Source organism: Eubalaena glacialis, unplaced genomic scaffold (assembly GCF_028564815.1).
Source record: "Eubalaena glacialis isolate mEubGla1 unplaced genomic scaffold, mEubGla1.1.hap2.+ XY scaffold_353, whole genome shotgun sequence".
NCBI classification, from domain to species: Eukaryota; Metazoa; Chordata; class Mammalia; order Artiodactyla; family Balaenidae; genus Eubalaena; species Eubalaena glacialis.
In genome coordinates, this window is record NW_026871306.1 from 190,001 (window position 1) to 207,965 (window position 17,965).

The 17,965-nt window shown below is 61.0% G+C and overlaps 9 non-coding genes across 9 annotated transcripts; 6 read left to right on the forward strand and 3 right to left on the reverse strand.

Annotated features, from left to right (window-relative positions):
• Nucleotides 1-3,658: 3,658 nt before the first annotated feature.
• Nucleotides 3,659-3,729, reverse strand: TRNAG-GCC (transfer RNA glycine (anticodon GCC)). The gene has a single exon. It is a non-coding gene; the product is annotated as a tRNA-Gly (tRNA).
• Nucleotides 3,730-5,413: 1,684 nt separating this feature from the next.
• On the reverse strand, nt 5,414-5,496 carry TRNAL-CAG (transfer RNA leucine (anticodon CAG)). The gene has a single exon. It is a non-coding gene; the product is annotated as a tRNA-Leu (tRNA).
• Nucleotides 5,497-6,074: 578 nt separating this feature from the next.
• On the forward strand, nt 6,075-6,146 carry TRNAD-GUC (transfer RNA aspartic acid (anticodon GUC)). Its single transcript has one exon. It is a non-coding gene; the product is annotated as a tRNA-Asp (tRNA).
• Nucleotides 6,147-6,993: 847 nt separating this feature from the next.
• On the forward strand, nt 6,994-7,065 carry TRNAG-UCC (transfer RNA glycine (anticodon UCC)). Its single transcript has one exon. It is a non-coding gene; the product is annotated as a tRNA-Gly (tRNA).
• Nucleotides 7,066-7,343: 278 nt separating this feature from the next.
• Nucleotides 7,344-7,415, forward strand: TRNAE-CUC (transfer RNA glutamic acid (anticodon CUC)). Its single transcript has one exon. It is a non-coding gene; the product is annotated as a tRNA-Glu (tRNA).
• A 4,134-nt stretch (nt 7,416-11,549) lies between these two features.
• TRNAG-GCC (transfer RNA glycine (anticodon GCC)) lies at nt 11,550-11,620 on the reverse strand. Its single transcript has one exon. It is a non-coding gene; the product is annotated as a tRNA-Gly (tRNA).
• Nucleotides 11,621-13,950: 2,330 nt separating this feature from the next.
• Nucleotides 13,951-14,022, forward strand: TRNAD-GUC (transfer RNA aspartic acid (anticodon GUC)). The gene has a single exon. It is a non-coding gene; the product is annotated as a tRNA-Asp (tRNA).
• An 844-nt stretch (nt 14,023-14,866) lies between these two features.
• Nucleotides 14,867-14,938, forward strand: TRNAG-UCC (transfer RNA glycine (anticodon UCC)). The gene has a single exon. It is a non-coding gene; the product is annotated as a tRNA-Gly (tRNA).
• A 278-nt stretch (nt 14,939-15,216) lies between these two features.
• Nucleotides 15,217-15,288, forward strand: TRNAE-CUC (transfer RNA glutamic acid (anticodon CUC)). Its single transcript has one exon. It is a non-coding gene; the product is annotated as a tRNA-Glu (tRNA).
• The last annotated feature ends 2,677 nt before the right edge of the window (nt 15,289-17,965 follow it).

Here is a 17,965-nt window from a genome sequence, read left to right on the forward strand (position 1 = left end):
TTGCCGGTGCCGTGGGGGTGGCTGACAGTGTGGGATGAAGGTGTTTGTGGCCGCGGTCGGTGGCCACCCCACGCGGGTTAGGGAACGGAGCAGAAGGACCCCATGGAGAGAGGGCGGCGGTGGGCCGCGTGCTGGGAGGTGCGAGGAAGGGCCTGGGGTGTCTGGGTGGAGCGCGGGCAGGAGCGGGAGGTGTTGGGCTGGCGGGGACCTGGCCCGGGAGAGCGGCTGGCCACTCAGGCAGGGGCTCAGCAGAAGCTTGGGGGTGGTGGCAGCACCTGGCCCGGCACGTGTGTACGGGTGGGTCAGATCAGGGGCCGGGGTGGGCCTGGAGTAGGAGTGCGTCTGAGGAGCACTGGCGGAAGTGAGACTTCCGGGCAGGACATGTGACAGTCGGGCCTGGGATACAAGGGGAAGGTGGCGGGGAGAGGGGTCCGAGCCGGCAGGCTGGGGGGAAGGGCGGGGTGTGTGAGTGGGCTGTGGGGCGAGGAAGACGGTGGGAGAGGACCCCTTCGCGGTGGGGTGGCGGGTGAGCGCGCCAGACTGGTGTGCTGTGCGGCAAGGTGGTCAGGCTAACCAGTGGGTTGGGACTGGGGGCGGTGGGTAGGAGGCAGGCAAGAGAAGAGCAGAAACGGAGCGCGCCTCAGGGGCTAGGCGGGGTCCGAATGGGGTGGGGGCATTCTACTGCCCCAGAGACATATACATCACCTCTCATCGGGAGAAACCATCCGGTCTCAGGTGTGTGTGGCGGCGGGGGTGGGGGGAGGAGGGGTTGAGGTTGAAAGAGGCCAAAGGAGAGGTCCCCTATGATCCAGCAATCCCACTCCTGGGTACGTACCCGGCAATGACGAAACAAGAGTGCAAAAAGGCACAAGCACCTCCACGTTCACAGCGGCACTATTTGCAGTAGCCAAGACACGGGAAAAAACCCAAGTGCCCGTCAACGGGTGGCTAGTACAAGAAGAGGTGGTATATATGTACTATGGGATATTACTCAGCCATTAATAAAAAAGAATGAAATATTGCCATTTGCCGCAACAAGAATGCTCCCAGAGAATATTACACTTAGTGAAGTAGGTCCGACAGAGAAGCACAAAGATATGTGGAATCTAAAAAGTACTACCAATGAATCTATGTGCAAAACAGAAACAGACTCACAGACCTAGAAGACACAGTGATGGTTACCCGAGGTAAAAAGGAGGGGTGGAGGGATAAATTAGGAGCTCGATGAACAGATACACAGTACTTCATATAAAGGAGATAAGCAACAAGGATTTCCAGAATAACGCAGGGAGTGATAGTCAATATCCTGCAATAACCTGTAGTGGAAATCAATCTGAAACAATATTAGACATGGAAAACAGTATCCCCCTTGCTGTACACCTGAAACTAACTCAATATTGTTAATCAACTCTTCTTCTTAAACCACGAGTACTAGTACTTATAAGTAAGTAAGTAAGTAAATAAATAAAAACAACGACCAAAATAAACAGGAGAAACATGAGCCATCAGATGATCCAGCAATCCCCGTCGTGGGTACACATCCGCCAAAGAGAAAAACTGTTGTTTGAAGAGATCCACGCACCCCCGTGTTTGCAGCAGCACTGTGTGCCGCAGCCAAGACATAGAAAAAACCCATGTGCCCGTCAACAGTTGGCTGACAGGAAAAGATGCGGTATATATGTACTGTGGAATATTACTCAGCCATTTCAGAAAACGAAATATTGCCATTTGCCACAATAAGGATGGTCCTAGAGAACATTACACTTAGCGAAGTAAGTCTGACAGAGAAGCACAAACATACGTGGAATCTAAAACATAATAGAAAAGAAGGTATGTGCAAAAGAGAAACAGACTCACAGACATAGGAAACACACTGATGGTTCCCCGAGGAGAACGGGAGGGGTGGAGGCATAAATTAGGAGCTGCGATGAACAGATACACCGTACTTCATATAAAAGACATAAGCAACAAGGATTTCCAGAATAACACCGGGAATGATATTCAATATCCTGTAGTAAACTGTAATGGAAAGCAATCTGAAACAATATTAGACATGGAAGACAGTATCCGCTTTGCTGTGCACCTGAAACTAACTCAATATCGTTAATCAACTTTTCTTCCAAAATTACAGCTACTAGTTCTTATAAGTAAATGAATAAGTAAATATTAAATGCATAAATAAAAACAACACACTAAATAAATAGGTGGAATACGAGCTCCCATATGATCCAGCCCTCCCCATCGTGGGTACACATCGGCAAAGGAGAGAAACTGTCATTTGCAGAGATCCATGCACCCCCACGTTCACAGCAGCACTACGGGCCACAGCCAAGACATGGACAAAACCCAAGTGCCCATCAACCGATGGCTGGCACAGGAAGACGTGGTACGTATGTACTGTGGAATATTACTCAGCCATACAAAAGAGTGAGATATTGCCATTTGCACCGATAAGGATGGACCTAGAGTATACTCCACTTAGCGACGTAAGTCAGGCAGAGAAGCACAAAGATATGTGGAATCTAAACCGTACTACAAACGGATGTATGTGCCAAAGAGAAACGGACTCACAGACATGGAAAACACACTGTTCGTTACCCAAGGGGAAAGTGTAGGGCAGGGAAGAATCCGGAGCTGCGATTAACAGAGGGGAAATACTATACATAAAGCACAGAAGCAACAAGGATTTGCCGTACAGCACAGGGAACTGTATTCATATGTCGTGATAACGTATAATGGAAAATAACCTGGAAAAGGACATATAACTGAATCACTTGGCTGTACACCTGAAAGTAACCCAGTATTGTAAATCAACCGTACTGCTACGAAAAGGAGACGAAGACGAAGGGGGAAAAAAGGAGGGCAACGGGACAGAGGCAAGGGCAGGATCCTTGACAACGTAGGATTTGGAAAGGATCGGGGGAAAAGTGGGGAGATAGGGGGTGGGATGGGGGTGTCTGTGGGAGTAGGGTGGAGGCTGAGGTGGTGGTGCCGGTGGTGCTGTCCTGAGGGCTGACGCTGTTGGTGGGAGCAGAGGTTCAGGGGAGGGGGTGGTGTTTGTCGTGCTGATGGTGGTGGTGGCAGTAGTGGTGGAGGAGCGGGCCGGTGTTGGAAACGTATTTCTGTCGAGGGTCAGAACATGAATCTAGAGTGCAGTCTGCGATGATAGTGTGGACTTCTTTTTGAACTCCTCGTGCAAGTGGACGCTTTGGGGACTCTCCAGGAAAATGGGATGTATCACTCCCAGAGGTGGCAACTTCCTTGCTCCTGGTTGTGCAAACATAGTATAACTTTCGCAGTGCGGGCAGAGTGAGGCAGAGAGCTTGGAAACGTGGCGAAAGGTGAAGAGGTTGGGCTGTGCGGGTGCCAGTGTGGGGTGTTCCTTACAGCGAGAAGCGTGACACAAGCGGGGTCGGGGTAAGGACGAGAGCAAGGACAAGGAAGGGGTCTGGGCATAAGAGTGGCTGAGCCCGCAAGGTGTCAGGTCCTGGAGGCGTGGCTCCCGGGTGTGTGTGGGGTGGGGGCGTCTGCGTGGGAAGGACAGGGGCCGGAAGGTGCGGTGGTGAGCGAGCTGTTGCAGGACCGGTGCCTTGAGTGTGGCAGCGGGGAAGCCCAGCTCCGCTGTGGGGCTGCGGGAACCAAAAGGGGACGCTGCGGCTGCATGGGCCGGGAATCGAACCCGGGCCTCCCGCGTGGCAGGCGAGAATTCTACCACTGAACCACCCATGCACCGATGGCCGCCGGCGCCCGGCGCTGCCCCAGCGGCGCTCGCCGCCAACCGCCGGACCCTGGTCACTGCTCGCCCCGTGGGCATGTGCTCCATTTGAGCAGGAGGCCGACGGGCCACCTGAATGAGAGGCTCCGGGCACGCTGGCGACCCCAGGGCGCGAGGCGGTCGGAAGCACCGAGGGACGAGGGACGGAGGGACGCAGGCGTGCTCGGCCCGTCCCGCGCTTTCTCTGCCGTCCACGGCCGCCGCGAGACTGTCGGTGTCGCCAGAGGAAGCCAGGAGCCGAAGCGGCCTGGCCCGCGCCCGAATCCCAGTCAGGGCAGGCGAGGCGTGGCCGCTGCGGCTGAGCGCCGACGTTCCTCTCAGCAGCCGCCCGGCCCCGACGCACAGCCCCTCTGGCGGCTGGCTTTCTTGCTGGTGCGGGGCGTGCGAGGGCGGGCGGGGGCAGGGATCGGAGCTCGGGGCTGTGCAGGGACCGCGAGCGTGGGAGATGGACACCGGGCACCGCCGCCGCCGCCGCCGCCGCCGCCGCCGCCGCCGTCGCCGAGCGGCGCTCAGGCCACAAGACCAAAGGTGTCTGAGCCTCGCTTCTGCGCTCTGGCCCACCCCTCTCCCGCGGGGTCCCGCTCTGCTGCGTTGGTTGTGAGGAGAAGCACTTGGGCAGACTGGCTGCTGGCTCGCGGACAGCCCGGTGAGGGAGGGAGCGCGCCAGGGTGTGGTTGGGTCCGGCCGGAGCAGCGGCTTCCCCGAGGGACTTGCGCTGTGGCGCCGAGGTGGGTGGCCCGGGCTGGGGGCCGGACGTCTGTGGTGGGTGACAGGGCATCCAGGGCTTCCGCTCACTACTCACTGGAGCACCGTTCCCGGGAGCGACTCCTGCGCCAGGCCCCGTGCAGGGAGGGCCCCCTGTTGGCTGGCCAGCAGGAGGCTGGGCTGCACGCGGCCCGGCAGGCAGGCAGGCAGGCAGGCAGGCAGGCAGGCAGGTAGGCAGGTGTGGTCCGGCCAAGGTCCCAAGGCGAAAAAGCACCGAGGGCACGCACCACAGGCCGGCAAGACGGTGTGGCTGTGGAGGGAATGGAATGGGCAGGCGGGCCGTTGGGGCTGGCGGGAAGGACAGGATGTTGGAAAGAGGGAGAGCTGCTGGTGGCGGAAGTGGAAGAAAGGCTGTGAGAGCGAGTCCGCTGTTCACCGGGCCGAAGTCGGAGGGCGGGCCAGGCGTGGACGGGCTTTCCACACGCGGCCGTTCTGCGTGTGGCGGTGGGGGCGGGGTGGAGCGTGGGAGTGGGAGTGGGAGGGAGGGACGAAGGCAGGCAGGCAGGCAGGCAGGCAGGCAGGCAGGCAGGCAGGCAGGAAAACCAGCAGCAGCAGCAGCAGCCGCAAGCAGGTGAGGAAAGATGGGCTGCGAAGGACTGAAGGTTTTTCTGGTGGGGGTGCAGGTAGGAGGGGGCTTAGGAGCTGGCCCCTGGGGAGGGCGTTTGTCCGGAAAGCCAGTCGCCGGAGGGTTCCTAGTGCGCCGTTTCTGCCAGGCCCGCGGCCGTGGCTGAGAAGGTCCCGCGTCTGAGAGGCGTGGATGTCCGGGCCGGAGTTTGGAGAGGCCGCAAGAGTGCAGGGCGCGAACGGACTGGAAGGCAGTAAAGCGCTGCCATAGGGCCGGGTGCGTTTGTCGGGCGGGCCAAAAGGCTGGCTTGTCAGGAGTGGGATTCGAACCCACGCCTCCAGGGGAGACTGCGACCTGAACGCAGCGCCTTAGACCGCTCGGCCATCCTGACGGCGGGCCTGGGCGTGCGCGTGGCCGCTGGGCTGGCTGGGACCCGACGCGACGCGAACCCCGGTGCCCTTGGCGGGGCGCGGTGCTCCGCGCCAGGCGCGCGGCCGTCTGGGTGAGCGACAGAACGGGCGCGCGGCGGCCGACGGGGAGCACGGCCAGACGACGCGCCTGGCTGCGCCGCGGTGGCGCCCTCGCCCACCCCTGGCCCCGGACGCAGCCGGGCCGCGTCGGGCCAGCCCCTGCCGCCGACCCCCACCCGCGCGTCTCCTCGCCGGCCATGGCCCGGCGCGCGCCCACCCCCTCCTCGCAGCCTTGCTTTCCGTCTCGGGCCCCCTCCACCCGGCGCGATCCCCGCGTCGGAGGCAGTAGGCAGCGCGCACTCGGAGTTTTCAGGGCCACGCGGGTCCGGGTCCCTGTCGGGGTCGGGGGCTGCTGCTTTGGAGGACGCGGTTGGTGTGGCGTTGGGTCGGGTCGGGTCGGGCACGAGCCGGGCGCCCGTGGTGGGCAGGGGGCCGGAGGGCAGGGGGAGGCGTCGGCAGGCAGCCCGAGAGCGGCCGGGCGCGGGGGCGGTGGCCGCCGTCCTCGTTAGTATAGTGGTGAGTATCCCCGCCTGTCACGCGGGAGACCGGGGTTCGATTCCCCGACGGGGAGGCAACACGCCCTCTTTTGGTGGCTGGCGCCGCTCTCTGTCCTGCCGCCTGGCTCCCAAGGGCCCTTCTTCTCCTCCCTCCGCCCTCCGCCCTCCAGCGAGGCGCAGGGCGCCAGCGCGTGCCCAGCCTGCCCACCCTCGCCCCCCTCCAGCCACCCAGCCCTTCCTCCTCGCCGGGCGCTCAGTCGCCAGGGCCGAGCGACGGCCTCCTCTGGACCCCACAAGCGCCCGATGACATTGCGGCCCGCCCCAAGTGGCTGTCTCAGGGGGCTCCTTGCGTCGCGACGCACAGCTGCGCAGCTATGCACAGCGGCATAGGTGCACAGCTGCCGGGACGGGTGGGAGGCGGATGAGTGCCGTCCCCCTGTCGGTGCGGGGAGTGGCCTGGCCCAGCGCCCGGTGGAGAAGGGCTTTGGCGAGCCGGGGGCTGGAAGACGCGTGCCCCGGGGGCGGGGGCGGGCCGCGGCGTGGAGCGGAGGGCCCTGGAGCAGCAAGGCAGCGAGAGCGCCCCCCTGAGGCGGTCGGGCCGGTGGCCGATGGCAGCTTCGTAGGGCTGGCGCGGGTGGGGCGCCGGGGAGCCTTGGTGGCGCCTGTGACGTCACAGAGCTGCCGGCCGGCGGGGCGTCGGGGCAGGGCTGCTCCAAGCGGCGGCTGCGGCGGCGGCGGCGGCTGAGGAGGAGGAGGAGGAGGAGGACGAGGAGGAGGACGAGGAAGAGAAAGGGGAGTAGGAGGAGGAAGAGAAGGAGGAGGAGGAGGAGGAGGAGGAGGAGGAGGAGGAGAAGGCGGCGGCGACGAGAGTGCGCTCGGGCGAGCCCGGTGCCGGCGTCTCGGGGCGGCCCGGGCTGTGCAGCGTTGGTGGTATAGTGGTGAGCATAGCTGCCTTCCAAGCAGTTGACCCGGGTTCGATTCCCGGCCAACGCAGCGGGCTGACCTTTTACCGAGCTCCACGGGCGGCCGGCCGGCCGGGGGCCTGTGAGGGAGAGCTGGGAGCAGGGAGCTAGCTGGCCCCAGCGGCTTTTCTTGTGTGTGCGAGAAGCAGGCGCGCAGTGTTCTGAGGGCGCTGCAAGCAGGAAGGACGGTAGGACACGTGGATTGCCAGGGGCGGCGCGTGGCTGGACTTGGAAAGGCCGGGTCTTGGCGCCAAGGTGGCGCCGAGCGGGTGCTATGGGTCCAGCAGGAGCAGTGGTAGAGCCTGACGCTCCCTGGTGGTCTAGTGGTTAGGATTCGGCGCTCTCACCGCCGCGGCCCGGGTTCGATTCCCGGTCAGGGAAGCCTTTCTTCTGCCTCTCTACCTCCCACCGTCCACATCCCACTTTTAGGCCACGCTTGCTCCGCGGCCTCGGCGCCCCGACAAGAGCCGCCCGGTGCCCTGCACCTCCAGCCCAAGCCCTGCCAGGCAACCTCCACCCTCCCTCCCCGGCCAAACCTTTTGGCCGCACTGGCGCGCGCCCACTCGAGGCCTTCGACGTCCCGTGTCTTCCTTTTCGGACGCTTGCCTCAGCCCCAAACACGAGTGGCCGGGGCCGCGCCTCTCGCCGCCGTGGCCGTGGCCACGAGCAAACGCCCCCGCCTGTGTCTGGACTCTCCATCAGCACTGCTTTTCCCCCACGGCGACAGCGGCGGCAGCGCCGACGGCGACGGCGGTGTCACACGCGGTGCCTTCTAACAAAGCCGGATCCCCTGTGGAAAGGAGCACCGGTGGGCAGACGGGTGCTTCGCACCACCGCAGCAGGTTTCCTGAACGCCCTTGCCGGTGCCGTGGGGGTGGCTGACAGTGTGGGATGAAGGTGTTTGTGGCCGCGGTCGGTGGCCACCCCACGCGGGTTAGGGAACGGAGCAGAAGGACCCCATGGAGAGAGGGCGGCGGTGGGCCGCGTGCTGGGAGGTGCGAGGAAGGGCCTGGGGTGTCTGGGTGGAGCGCGGGCAGGAGCGGGAGGTGTTGGGCTGGCGGGGACCTGGCCCGGGAGAGCGGCTGGCCACTCAGGCAGGGGCTCAGCAGAAGCTTGGGGGTGGTGGCAGCACCTGGCCCGGCACGTGTGTACGGGTGGGTCAGATCAGGGGCCGGGGTGGGCCTGGAGTAGGAGTGCGTCTGAGGAGCACTGGCGGAAGTGAGACTTCCGGGCAGGACATGTGACAGTCGGGCCTGGGATACAAGGGGAAGGTGGCGGGGAGAGGGGTCCGAGCCGGCAGGCTGGGGGGAAGGGCGGGGTGTGTGAGTGGGCTGTGGGGCGAGGAAGACGGTGGGAGAGGACCCCTTCGCGGTGGGGTGGCGGGTGAGCGCGCCAGACTGGTGTGCTGTGCGGCAAGGTGGTCAGGCTAACCAGTGGGTTGGGACTGGGGGCGGTGGGTAGGAGGCAGGCAAGAGAAGAGCAGAAACGGAGCGCGCCTCAGGGGCTAGGCGGGGTCCGAATGGGGTGGGGGCATTCTACTGCCCCAGAGACATATACATCACCTCTCATCGGGAGAAACCATCCGGTCTCAGGTGTGTGTGGCGGCGGGGGTGGGGGGAGGAGGGGTTGAGGTTGAAAGAGGCCAAAGGAGAGGTCCCCTATGATCCAGCAATCCCACTCCTGGGTACGTACCCGGCAATGACGAAACAAGAGTGCAAAAAGGCACAAGCACCTCCACGTTCACAGCGGCACTATTTGCAGTAGCCAAGACACGGGAAAAAACCCAAGTGCCCGTCAACGGGTGGCTAGTACAAGAAGAGGTGGTATATATGTACTATGGGATATTACTCAGCCATTAATAAAAAAGAATGAAATATTGCCATTTGCCGCAACAAGAATGCTCCCAGAGAATATTACACTTAGTGAAGTAGGTCCGACAGAGAAGCACAAAGATATGTGGAATCTAAAAAGTACTACCAATGAATCTATGTGCAAAACAGAAACAGACTCACAGACCTAGAAGACACAGTGATGGTTACCCGAGGTAAAAAGGAGGGGTGGAGGGATAAATTAGGAGCTCGATGAACAGATACACAGTACTTCATATAAAGGAGATAAGCAACAAGGATTTCCAGAATAACGCAGGGAGTGATAGTCAATATCCTGCAATAACCTGTAGTGGAAATCAATCTGAAACAATATTAGACATGGAAAACAGTATCCCCCTTGCTGTACACCTGAAACTAACTCAATATTGTTAATCAACTCTTCTTCTTAAACCACGAGTACTAGTACTTATAAGTAAGTAAGTAAGTAAATAAATAAAAACAACGACCAAAATAAACAGGAGAAACATGAGCCATCAGATGATCCAGCAATCCCCGTCGTGGGTACACATCCGCCAAAGAGAAAAACTGTTGTTTGAAGAGATCCACGCACCCCCGTGTTTGCAGCAGCACTGTGTGCCGCAGCCAAGACATAGAAAAAACCCATGTGCCCGTCAACAGTTGGCTGACAGGAAAAGATGCGGTATATATGTACTGTGGAATATTACTCAGCCATTTCAGAAAACGAAATATTGCCATTTGCCACAATAAGGATGGTCCTAGAGAACATTACACTTAGCGAAGTAAGTCTGACAGAGAAGCACAAACATACGTGGAATCTAAAACATAATAGAAAAGAAGGTATGTGCAAAAGAGAAACAGACTCACAGACATAGGAAACACACTGATGGTTCCCCGAGGAGAACGGGAGGGGTGGAGGCATAAATTAGGAGCTGCGATGAACAGATACACCGTACTTCATATAAAAGACATAAGCAACAAGGATTTCCAGAATAACACCGGGAATGATATTCAATATCCTGTAGTAAACTGTAATGGAAAGCAATCTGAAACAATATTAGACATGGAAGACAGTATCCGCTTTGCTGTGCACCTGAAACTAACTCAATATCGTTAATCAACTTTTCTTCCAAAATTACAGCTACTAGTTCTTATAAGTAAATGAATAAGTAAATATTAAATGCATAAATAAAAACAACACACTAAATAAATAGGTGGAATACGAGCTCCCATATGATCCAGCCCTCCCCATCGTGGGTACACATCGGCAAAGGAGAGAAACTGTCATTTGCAGAGATCCATGCACCCCCACGTTCACAGCAGCACTACGGGCCACAGCCAAGACATGGACAAAACCCAAGTGCCCATCAACCGATGGCTGGCACAGGAAGACGTGGTACGTATGTACTGTGGAATATTACTCAGCCATACAAAAGAGTGAGATATTGCCATTTGCACCGATAAGGATGGACCTAGAGTATACTCCACTTAGCGACGTAAGTCAGGCAGAGAAGCACAAAGATATGTGGAATCTAAACCGTACTACAAACGGATGTATGTGCCAAAGAGCAACGGACTCACAGACATGGAAAACACACTGTTCGTTACCCAAGGGGAAAGTGTAGGGCAGGGAAGAATCCGGAGCTGCGATTAACAGAGGGGAAATACTATACATAAAGCACAGAAGCAACAAGGATTTGCCGTACAGCACAGGGAACTGTATTCATATGTCGTGATAACGTATAATGGAAAATAACCTGGAAAAGGACATATAACTGAATCACTTGGCTGTACACCTGAAAGTAACCCAGTATTGTAAATCAACCGTACTGCTACGAAAAGGAGACGAAGACGAAGGGGGAAAAAAGGAGGGCAACGGGACAGAGGCAAGGGCAGGATCCTTGACAACGTAGGATTTGGAAAGGATCGGGGGAAAAGTGGGGAGATAGGGGGTGGGATGGGGGTGTCTGTGGGAGTAGGGTGGAGGCTGAGGTGGTGGTGCCGGTGGTGCTGTCCCGAGGGCTGACGCTGTTGGTGGGAGCAGAGGTTCAGGGGAGGGGGTGGTGTTTGTCGTGCTGATGGTGGTGGTGGCAGTAGTGGTGGAGGAGCGGGCCGGTGTTGGAAACGTATTTCTGTCGAGGGTCAGAACATGAATCTAGAGTGCAGTCTGCGATGATAGTGTGGACTTCTTTTTGAACTCCTCGTGCAAGTGGACGCTTTGGGGACTCTCCAGGAAAATGGGATGTATCACTCCCAGAGGTGGCAACTTCCTTGCTCCTGGTTGTGCAAACATAGTATAACTTTCGCAGTGCGGGCAGAGTGAGGCAGAGAGCTTGGAAACGTGGCGAAAGGTGAAGAGGTTGGGCTGTGCGGGTGCCAGTGTGGGGTGTTCCTTACAGCGAGAAGCGTGACACAAGCGGGGTCGGGGTAAGGACGAGAGCAAGGACAAGGAAGGGGTCTGGGCGTAAGAGTGGCTGAGCCCGCAAGGTGTCAGGTCCTGGAGGCGTGGCTCCCGGGTGTGTGTGGGGTGGGGGCGTCTGCGTGGGAAGGACAGGGGCCGGAAGGTGCGGTGGTGAGCGAGCTGTTGCAGGACCGGTGCCTTGAGTGTGGCAGCGGGGAAGCCCAGCTCCGCTGTGGGGCTGCGGGAACCAAAAGGGGACGCTGCGGCTGCATGGGCCGGGAATCGAACCCGGGCCTCCCGCGTGGCAGGCGAGAATTCTACCACTGAACCACCCATGCACCGATGGCCGCCGGCGCCCGGCGCTGCCCCAGCGGCGCTCGCCGCCAACCGCCGGACCCTGGTCACTGCTCGCCCCGTGGGCATGTGCTCCATTTGAGCAGGAGGCCGACGGGCCACCTGAATGAGAGGCTCCGGGCACGCTGGCGACCCCAGGGCGCGAGGCGGTCGGAAGCACCGAGGGACGAGGGACGGAGGGACGCAGGCGTGCTCGGCCCGTCCCGCGCTTTCTCTGCCGTCCACGGCCGCCGCGAGACTGTCGGTGTCGCCAGAGGAAGCCAGGAGCCGAAGCGGCCTGGCCCGCGCCCGAATCCCAGTCAGGGCAGGCGAGGCGTGGCCGCTGCGGCTGAGCGCCGACGTTCCTCTCAGCAGCCGCCCGGCCCCGACGCACAGCCCCTCTGGCGGCTGGCTTTCTTGCTGGTGCGGGGCGTGCGAGGGCGGGCGGGGGCAGGGATCGGAGCTCGGGGCTGTGCAGGGACCGCGAGCGTGGGAGATGGACACCGGGCACCGCCGCCGCCGCCGCCGCCGCCGCCGCCGCCGTCGCCGAGCGGCGCTCAGGCCACAAGACCAAAGGTGTCTGAGCCTCGCTTCTGCGCTCTGGCCCACCCCTCTCCCGCGGGGTCCCGCTCTGCTGCGTTGGTTGTGAGGAGAAGCACTTGGGCAGCCTGGCTGCTGGCTCGCGGACAGCCCGGTGAGGGAGGGAGCGCGCCAGGGTGTGGTTGGGTCCGGCCGGAGCAGCGGCTTCCCCGAGGGACTTGCGCTGTGGCGCCGAGGTGGGTGGCCCGGGCTGGGGGCCGGACGTCTGTGGTGGGTGACAGGGCATCCAGGGCTTCCGCTCACTACTCACTGGAGCACCGTTCCCGGGAGCGACTCCTGCGCCAGGCCCCGTGCAGGGAGGGCCCCCTGTTGGCTGGCCAGCAGGAGGCTGGGCTGCACGCGGCCCGGCAGGCAGGCAGGCAGGCAGGCAGGCAGGCAGGTAGGCAGGTGTGGTCCGGCCAAGGTCCCAAGGCGAAAAAGCACCGAGGGCACGCACCACAGGCCGGCAAGACGGTGTGGCTGTGGAGGGAATGGAATGGGCAGGCGGGCCGTTGGGGCTGGCGGGAAGGACAGGATGTTGGAAAGAGGGAGAGCTGCTGGTGGCGGAAGTGGAAGAAAGGCTGTGAGAGCGAGTCCGCTGTTCACCGGGCCGAAGTCGGAGGGCGGGCCAGGCGTGGACGGGCTTTCCACACGCGGCCGTTCTGCGTGTGGCGGTGGGGGCGGGGTGGAGCGTGGGAGTGGGAGTGGGAGGGAGGGACGAAGGCAGGCAGGCAGGCAGGCAGGCAGGCAGGCAGGCAGGAAAACCAGCAGCAGCAGCAGCAGCCGCAAGCAGGTGAGGAAAGATGGGCTGCGAAGGACTGAAGGTTTTTCTGGTGGGGGTGCAGGTAGGAGGGGGCTTAGGAGCTGGCCCCTGGGGAGGGCGTTTGTCCGGAAAGCCAGTCGCCGGAGGGTTCCTAGTGCGCCGTTTCTGCCAGGCCCGCGGCCGTGGCTGAGAAGGTCCCGCGTCTGAGAGGCGTGGATGTCCGGGCCGGAGTTTGGAGAGGCCGCAAGAGTGCAGGGCGCGAACGGACTGGAAGGCAGTAAAGCGCTGCCATAGGGCCGGGTGCGTTTGTCGGGCGGGCCAAAAGGCTGGCTTGTCAGGAGTGGGATTCGAACCCACGCCTCCAGGGGAGACTGCGACCTGAACGCAGCGCCTTAGACAGCTCGGCCATCCTGACGGCGGGCCTGGGCGTGCGCGTGGCCGCTGGGCTGGCTGGGACCCGACGCGACGCGAACCCCGGTGCCCTTGGCGGGGCGCGGTGCTCCGCGCCAGGCGCGCGGCCGTCTGGGTGAGCGACAGAACGGGCGCGCGGCGGCCGACGGGGAGCACGGCCAGACGACGCGCCTGGCTGCGCCGCGGTGGCGCCCTCGCCCACCCCTGGCCCCGGACGCAGCCGGGCCGCGTCGGGCCAGCCCCTGCCGCCGACCCCCACCCGCGCGTCTCCTCGCCGGCCATGGCCCGGCGCGCGCCCACCCCCTCCTCGCAGCCTTGCTTTCCGTCTCGGGCCCCCTCCACCCGGCGCGATCCCCGCGTCGGAGGCAGTAGGCAGCGCGCACTCGGAGTTTTCAGGGCCACGCGGGTCCGGGTCCCTGTCGGGGTCGGGGGCTGCTGCTTTGGAGGACGCGGTTGGTGTGGCGTTGGGTCGGGTCGGGTCGGGCACGAGCCGGGCGCCCGTGGTGGGCAGGGGGCCGGAGGGCAGGGGGAGGCGTCGGCAGGCAGCCCGAGAGCGGCCGGGCGCGGGGGCGGTGGCCGCCGTCCTCGTTAGTATAGTGGTGAGTATCCCCGCCTGTCACGCGGGAGACCGGGGTTCGATTCCCCGACGGGGAGGCAACACGCCCTCTTTTGGTGGCTGGCGCCGCTCTCTGTCCTGCCGCCTGGCTCCCAAGGGCCCTTCTTCTCCTCCCTCCGCCCTCCGCCCTCCAGCGAGGCGCAGGGCGCCAGCGCGTGCCCAGCCTGCCCACCCTCGCCCCCCTCCAGCCACCCAGCCCTTCCTCCTCGCCGGGCGCTCAGTCGCCAGGGCCGAGCGACGGCCTCCTCTGGACCCCACAAGCGCCCGATGACATTGCGGCCCGCCCCAAGTGGCTGTCTCAGGGGGCTCCTTGCGTCGCGACGCACAGCTGCGCAGCTATGCACAGCGGCATAGGTGCACAGCTGCCGGGACGGGTGGGAGGCGGATGAGTGCCGTCCCCCTGTCGGTGCGGGGAGTGGCCTGGCCCAGCGCCCGGTGGAGAAGGGCTTTGGCGAGCCGGGGGCTGGAAGACGCGTGCCCCGGGGGCGGGGGCGGGCCGCGGCGTGGAGCGGAGGGCCCTGGAGCAGCAAGGCAGCGAGAGCGCCCCCCTGAGGCGGTCGGGCCGGTGGCCGAGGGCAGCTTCGTAGGGCTGGCGCGGGTGGGGCGCCGGGGAGCCTTGGTGGCGCCTGTGACGTCACAGAGCTGCCGGCCGGCGGGGCGTCGGGGCAGGGCTGCTCCAAGCGGCGGCTGCGGCGGCGGCGGCGGCTGAGGAGGAGGAGGAGGAGGAGGACGAGGAGGAGGACGAGGAAGAGAAAGGGGAGTAGGAGGAGGAAGAGAAGGAGGAGGAGGAGGAGGAGGAGGAGGAGGAGGAGAAGGCGGCGGCGACGAGAGTGCGCTCGGGCGAGCCCGGTGCCGGCGTCTCGGGGCGGCCCGGGCTGTGCAGCGTTGGTGGTATAGTGGTGAGCATAGCTGCCTTCCAAGCAGTTGACCCGGGTTCGATTCCCGGCCAACGCAGCGGGCTGACCTTTTACCGAGCTCCACGGGCGGCCGGCCGGCCGGGGGCCTGTGAGGGAGAGCTGGGAGCAGGGAGCTAGCTGGCCCCAGCGGCTTTTCTTGTGTGTGCGAGAAGCAGGCGCGCAGTGTTCTGAGGGCGCTGCAAGCAGGAAGGACGGTAGGACACGTGGATTGCCAGGGGCGGCGCGTGGCTGGACTTGGAAAGGCCGGGTCTTGGCGCCAAGGTGGCGCCGAGCGGGTGCTATGGGTCCAGCAGGAGCAGTGGTAGAGCCTGACGCTCCCTGGTGGTCTAGTGGTTAGGATTCGGCGCTCTCACCGCCGCGGCCCGGGTTCGATTCCCGGTCAGGGAAGCCTTTCTTCTGCCTCTCTACCTCCCACCGTCCACATCCCACTTTTAGGCCACGCTTGCTCCGCGGCCTCGGCGCCCCGACAAGAGCCGCCCGGTGCCCTGCACCTCCAGCCCAAGCCCTGCCAGGCAACCTCCACCCTCCCTCCCCGGCCAAACCTTTTGGCCGCACTGGCGCGCGCCCACTCGAGGCCTTCGACGTCCCGTGTCTTCCTTTTCGGACGCTTGCCTCAGCCCCAAACACGAGTGGCCGGGGCCGCGCCTCTCGCCGCCGTGGCCGTGGCCACGAGCAAACGCCCCCGCCTGTGTCTGGACTCTCCATCAGCACTGCTTTTCCCCCACGGCGACAGCGGCGGCAGCGCCGACGGCGACGGCGGTGTCACACGCGGTGCCTTCTAACAAAGCCGGATCCCCTGTGGAAAGGAGCACCGGTGGGCAGACGGGTGCTTCGCACCACCGCAGCAGGTTTCCTGAACGCCCTTGCCGGTGCCGTGGGGGTGGCTGACAGTGTGGGATGAAGGTGTTTGTGGCCGCGGTCGGTGGCCACCCCACGCGGGTTAGGGAACGGAGCAGAAGGACCCCATGGAGAGAGGGCGGCGGTGGGCCGCGTGCTGGGAGGTGCGAGGAAGGGCCTGGGGTGTCTGGGTGGAGCGCGGGCAGGAGCGGGAGGTGTTGGGCTGGCGGGGACCTGGCCCGGGAGAGCGGCTGGCCACTCAGGCAGGGGCTCAGCAGAAGCTTGGGGGTGGTGGCAGCACCTGGCCCGGCACGTGTGTACGGGTGGGTCAGATCAGGGGCCGGGGTGGGCCTGGAGTAGGAGTGCGTCTGAGGAGCACTGGCGGAAGTGAGACTTCCGGGCAGGACATGTGACAGTCGGGCCTGGGATACAAGGGGAAGGTGGCGGGGAGAGGGGTCCGAGCCGGCAGGCTGGGGGGAAGGGCGGGGTGTGTGAGTGGGCTGTGGGGCGAGGAAGACGGTGGGAGAGGACCCCTTCGCGGTGGGGTGGCGGGTGAGCGCGCCAGACTGGTGTGCTGTGCGGCAAGGTGGTCAGGCTAACCAGTGGGTTGGGACTGGGGGCGGTGGGTAGGAGGCAGGCAAGAGAAGAGCAGAAACGGAGCGCGCCTCAGGGGCTAGGCGGGGTCCGAATGGGGTGGGGGCATTCTACTGCCCCAGAGACATATACATCACCTCTCATCGGGAGAAACCATCCGGTCTCAGGTGTGTGTGGCGGCGGGGGTGGGGGGAGGAGGGGTTGAGGTTGAAAGAGGCCAAAGGAGAGGTCCCCTATGATCCAGCAATCCCACTCCTGGGTACGTACCCGGCAATGACGAAACAAGAGTGCAAAAAGGCACAAGCACCTCCACGTTCACAGCGGCACTATTTGCAGTAGCCAAGACACGGGAAAAAACCCAAGTGCCCGTCAACGGGTGGCTAGTACAAGAAGAGGTGGTATATATGTACTATGGGATATTACTCAGCCATTAATAAAAAAGAATGAAATATTGCCATTTGCCGCAACAAGAATGCTCCCAGAGAATATTACACTTAGTGAAGTAGGTCCGACAGAGAAGCACAAAGATATGTGGAATCTAAAAAGTACTACCAATGAATCTATGTGCAAAACAGAAACAGACTCACAGACCTAGAAGACACAGTGATGGTTACCCGAGGTAAAAAGGAGGGGTGGAGGGATAAATTAGGAGCTCGATGAACAGATACACAGTACTTCATATAAAGGAGATAAGCAACAAGGATTTCCAGAATAACGCAGGGAGTGATAGTCAATATCCTGCAATAACCTGTAGTGGAAATCAATCTGAAACAATATTAGACATGGAAAACAGTATCCCCCTTGCTGTACACCTGAAACTAACTCAATATTGTTAATCAACTCTTCTTCTTAAACCACGAGTACTAGTACTTATAAGTAAGTAAGTAAGTAAATAAATAAAAACAACGACCAAAATAAACAGGAGAAACATGAGCCATCAGATGATCCAGCAATCCCCGTCGTGGGTACACATCCGCCAAAGAGAAAAACTGTTGTTTGAAGAGATCCACGCACCCCCGTGTTTGCAGCAGCACTGTGTGCCGCAGCCAAGACATAGAAAAAACCCATGTGCCCGTCAACAGTTGGCTGACAGGAAAAGATGCGGTATATATGTACTGTGGAATATTACTCAGCCATTTCAGAAAACGAAATATTGCCATTTGCCACAATAAGGATGGTCCTAGAGAACATTACACTTAGCGAAGTAAGTCTGACAGAGAAGCACAAACATACGTGGAATCTAAAACATAATAGAAAAGAAGGTATGTGCAAAAGAGAAACAGACTCACAGACATAGGAAACACACTGATGGTTCCCCGAGGAGAACGGGAGGGGTGGAGGCATAAATTAGGAGCTGCGATGAACAGATACACCGTACTTCATATAAAAGACATAAGCAACAAGGATTTCCAGAATAACACCGGGAATGATATTCAATATCCTGTAGTAAACTGTAATGGAAAGCAATCTGAAACAATATTAGACATGGAAGACAGTATCCGCTTTGCTGTGCACCTGAAACTAACTCAATATCGTTAATCAACTTTTCTTCCAAAATTACAGCTACTAGTTCTTATAAGTAAATGAATAAGTAAATATTAAATGCATAAATAAAAACAACACACTAAATAAA